This window comes from Pinus tabuliformis, chromosome 3_2, assembly GCF_031772625.1.
Source record: "Pinus tabuliformis cultivar Carrire ecotype Pingquan chromosome 3_2, CPIR1, whole genome shotgun sequence".
NCBI lineage: Eukaryota > Viridiplantae > Streptophyta > Pinopsida > Pinales > Pinaceae > Pinus > Pinus tabuliformis.
Window position 1 is genome coordinate 730,892,895 of NC_142302.1, and position 5,458 is coordinate 730,898,352.

At 34.5% G+C, this 5,458-nt stretch overlaps 1 pseudogene; it reads left to right on the forward strand.

Moving 5' to 3' along the window:
• The first annotated feature begins 1,344 nt into the window (after positions 1 to 1,344).
• Positions 1,345 to 2,213, forward strand: LOC149182690 (receptor-like protein 4 pseudogene; annotated as a pseudogene).
• Positions 2,214 to 5,458: the final 3,245 nt, after the last annotated feature.

Below are 5,458 nucleotides of genomic sequence, written 5' to 3' on the forward strand. Positions count from 1 at the left end.
CGAGGTGCCCAGGTTTTTGATTTCGTGTAGAGGAACGTCCAGAGTTCGTGGTGTCTCCAGATCTCTGGATTCAACGGTCTCTCTGCTCTTAAATGCCGCAATGATATCAGTAGCAAGACACAAGAGGCATGCAAAGGATCAATGGTTCTACAAATATGCTGTCATGATTCTTTTTGAAGCAATCTCTTTTGTAAGCCAGAGGGCTACCTGTTTCTGTCTCTCCCATGCTCATATTCATCGTCTCTATCTTTGTAATTCAGGTAGCCATGCGCACCTGCCTTGCTCTTATGACAGAGGTTGGCTTTATGCATCCTCAAAGGCTAGTACCTCTTTGTAAATATTTTTCTTTCTTCTTTTAATACAATAGCTTAGACTTTACATAGAAAAATAGATATAGTAGTATATTCATCGGTGTTATACTTTCCTTGTTTTTAGAATGGAGGTTGACTAATTTTAACAAGAGCCACAACAGTGGCAGAAGTCCCTGCTGAGAAGGGGAAGGACCATTTACCGTTGACTTGGTTGCTTGCTTAGATGTCCTATTCAACATGAGGACCATTTACTTTTGACTTTGCTGCATGTAGTTTCTGACATTTGCTTGATCTGCACTTGAACTGGATCTAAATATTTAGTTAGAGGCAAAGAGCTCTTCTTTGGATTCAGAACTAAAAACTAGATTTAAGTTCTCTCTTTTAAGATTAAAATCCCAAAAGAGTAATCCATATGCCTGTACCAATATAAATCTCTTAGAAAATAAAAAGATATTGTTATTAAATAAATAAATAAATTTAACAATATATTATATAAACATGAATAGAACAGGCCGACTAACGCAAGCGTTGACAGAAATGGAGACGTGCTTGCAACGATTAAATCTAATTCCCTTACATCCCGCCATGATTTCGCCCTTAATTTATCGAGTTGAAGATTTCTTTGGGCTTTTTGGACTACTAAATAATTTTCTCGTCCGAATTGTTCACATTTAAAGATCGATCACTTCAGCTCTCATAAATGTTTGGGCGTTGACTACATCGACCGATGAGATTCTAACGCGTGATCGGCATGGGAACACAGATCCACGGGAACCAACAAACATTACCGCTATATGACTATAAAAAGGCAGGAAAATGCCATCATTGCAATATCTTGCGGTTCTTGGACTACTGTGGAGCCCCTGAAGACGCCTCATGATTCCAGCCTGTGGAGATCATGGATATCGTCTTGGAGTTTTGCAGTTCTCATTGACGTTATGTCTCCATTTCTGATGAAGTTTAGGCTCTCTGTTAAGGAACCATATCCTAATCATGCGTAAGAGGATTCGTGATTGAGTTCCGTTACTCAAAAATGGTGAAGGAAACAGTGAAGGTTGGCTTTAGATTGACCGCAGTGGCGTGTATTTGTGTGTGGACGAGCATTTACACAGCATTTTCACAGAATGCAGGTAAGCTTCAAGATTCGACAATTCAAATCATATTTTGATTAAATTCTACTTCTCAAAGTAGTCGAAAGAAGAGTATAACAACATTTTTGGTTTTGCAGAGCCGTTGGCCATCCGGATCAGCTGCGGTTCATGGGAGAACACACATACCCCCCAGACGAATATGCTCAGGGTAAAAGACTACGGTTACACAGGCGGCTCGTCCGCAAACGCCACCACCACGAGCTACATCGCTCCTCAGCTCAAGAAACTTCGTTTCTTTAAGCTCTCGGACGGTCCCAAGAACTGCTACAATGTCACTCGTCTACCGAACGACCATTATTCCGTTAGAATGTTCTTTGGCCTCAACGAGGACGTTTTGGCCGACCGCGAGCCGCTCTTTGACGTCTCCATTGAAGGAACACAAGTTTATTCTTTAAAGCCGGGTTGGAGCATGAACGACAACCAGGCATATGTCGAAGCTTCAGTTTTTGTCTTGGACACTGCTGCCACTGTCTGCTTTCACAGCACCGGCCACGGTGGTCCTTCGGTAATGAGCATCGAGATTCTTCAGCTTCATCCACAAGCTTATGATTTTGGGGCTGAGTGGGGGGATACTGCCATATTCAGGACTGCTAAGTGGGTGGACTGTGGAGCAGACCAGAGCGTGTATAGCGAGTCCTACGACAAACCAACTTGCACGGCATATCAACCGTCCTTTGCATCGAACAACTCGAAGCCGATAATAAGACCCCAATTATTTTCCGCGCCAAAACTTTGCATAAACTTAGGTTAAAATGCCAATATACCAAAAATATAATGGTCAAGCTACTCGGTCAGCGATCGATCGATCGCTAATAGTCCTAGGCAGGGACTAATAACTTAACATTAATACAAATGGAGCATTAATCATGTTTAATCAGGTTTGAAAAATATTAGTGTGATAATATTCAAAATTAGGTTTGATAAATATTAATGTGATAATGTTCAAATTAATGTAACATAAAAAAGTAGTTATATTAATAATTAACTAAGGTTAATTATGATGAATTATGGTCAACTTTCTTTAGTAATTATTAATTTTATTAATGAAGGTTAACCATGTCAATTTTTTTATCATTGTAATCATCAATAAGTCTTGGTAACTATGGTGAATGAGTGACAACAATTTTTAACTATAGTTAGACAGTGTTAACCACAGTAAACCATGGTCTACTAATTTATGCTATGCATGTCTATGGTCAACTAGTACAACCACATCAATGAAGTAGTTTCTTGTATCATTTTCCACCTTTCATATTCCCAAAGACACCATTATTTTAGACCTTTCATATGAGAATCTACACCATTCTAAGTGAAAAATGATGGTTATCAGCCTATATCAACCACTTTATTGATGTGGTTGTGCTAGTTATTAATAACATAACCATATAAGCTAAATGGGCCATAAATGTGGGTAGGTTTAGGACACCAGTGTAGGTAAGAAAGACAATTGTTCAAATGTTAGAACTGAAAGTTGGTTATGGGCCTTTTCTTTTTTAACAAGTAAAATAATTACAAATATTCATTTTGGAAATGCAAGTAAATTAATAGATTTAATCACAACATTTTATTAAACAAACCATGAAAAATATATATATTTTTTTTTTATTAAACACATACATAATATTTGTACTAAGAAAACTCTAAAATCTAGCACCACCTCTGTGTGTGAATTGATTAATGTAAGTTCATATTAGTTTGAAATTTGCAAGTTAGTGTTGAATTTGAACTCTAAGAATTTTATGAGATGATAACATGGGTTCAGGTGGCTCTTGAGCATATATGTCATCATCATTATGTGATGTGAGGCTCTATCGTGACAAATGATTTTCCATGTATTAGTTTTTTGAAACATTGGCTTGGAAAGTTTAAGGAAATCTTATAAAGGCCATATTTTTATCCTAGAGCTTGGATTTGGATGAAATTAGTTCTTAGAAATCTCTTCATGCAACGCAAAATATGGCGTTTAAGGTGAATTAAAGAAACCAAAAAATTATAGCTCCACCTCCTCAAGCTGACCTAGAGGTTTCTGTGTGTTACCCTTTTTCATAGATTTCTACTATTTGAGGAGAAATTAAGATAGGCACAATGGAGGATATGTAATAAATTATTATGAAAATGTTAAAATATGCCACCCAAAGGCATGATGCTTAAAATTATGGTTTCTAATAAATCATTGATGTATAACAAATATGAGGTCCCCTCCTTATACGAGTGTATTAGGGGAGTTCTCTAGTGTAATTGCACTCTTTGGTAGAATGAATTATGCCTTTGCACATGCCATTGTCCTCAATTGAGATGAACAAACCCAAAAGCATATGATTCTCTTGCTAAGATAAGGGTTTAGGTACTGAAACATGGGTGAGGGGTTCCACATACCGATCCTTTTTGTATATGAGGGTGGGTATTCTTATTTAAGGGGAGGTGATACTCTCACATGATCTATCACCACATATATGAGAGAATACTTGTACTTTGATTTATTCCCATATCTTATTATCTTTTAAAAGCACCATTTCTATCATTTTAGTTTGTTCTAGGGCTTACTTGATAAAATATTTTGGGTTAGTTTAGGTATCTTGTGATGGATTGAAAACTTTAGGGAAAGCTTTGTGGACATATTGAATGTAACATTATTGACATGGAACCTTTCAAATACTCATACACTCTCAAACAATGAGGCAAGGCATAAAATTTTGGCTCATATGGTAAGGAATACAAGGAAATATTGGGCCAATGATACATGATTTGAGCACATTGTGTGGGATCATAAGAGGGAGGAATGTTGGGTATTTAATTATCAAAAAGAGTGAATGAGATAATGCATCACAGTGCCACATTGTAGAGACACACATTGGGGTAGCACCAAGGTATTGGGACAATATGTAATGTTGCATTCCTTCTTATATATAGTCACCTCTACCAATCCTTAAAGCTTATCCTAAACTACAGTTGCGATATTATGACTTTAGAAACTTATGTGTTAGTTAACTTCAACTTCATCCACTTTGTACATAGGAAAGGCTTCATTTTAATCCTCTTTAATGATTGTCTAATGTAGTAGTCATGATTATTTTTTAGAGATAAAGTGATATGAATGTTCATTTACTACTAGATGTTAATGAAACTTATCTATGAATTAAGATTCAATTGGACAAAAAACTCTATTTAAAAATAATGTAGATTGATTTATATATAATGAGCTATGAATAATTCTTGTGCAAATCATTTTCTTTTCTGAGTGATATTTCCTGAAAAAGATGATAGAATTTTTTCATCATTGATATTTTTAACATTGTAAACTTTCATTAGCAATGAAATCTAAATATTATATATGAAATATGTTTAAATTACTTAACCAAAGGCTAAATTAAGTGCATATGCATATCTTAAAAAATGAAAAAAACAATTTAACTATATTGTTAACCTTGAAAATTCAAAATAAATATTTACAGTACATATACCTCTATAATAAAAATAAGAGATGAAAATAAAAATATACATAAATGTATATTTGTATTTTACTAATTTTTAAAATTAAATAATTATGAATAATAAAAATTTAAATTGCATGAACGTTATAATTAATTTTTAATATGGAATGTTAAAATGTGGGAAACCATCATCAATTTTCGATTGCAAAAATTGAAGTATAAATATCAATGCTGTCCTCTAAACAACAAGGTATTATTAAAATCCTAACCATGATATTAAACGAAAACATTGAAAATCATCCATGTTGGATAATAAAAAGATAGGTATCAATATCATGAAATCCTCTGAACAACAATGTAGTATTAAACGCTTAAAAATGATATTTATAGAAACCATTGTAAAAGGAAAGTTATGAGCCTATTTTGGTTGAGAATCCCAAAAGGAATTTATAATTGCTTGAGCTAGTGAACATGACAAACAAATTTTAAAACAAAGTTTGGGTAGCGATAAAATAATTTAAACAAATTTCAAAACAAAGATTGGGTAGGGATCCAATAGTTTAAT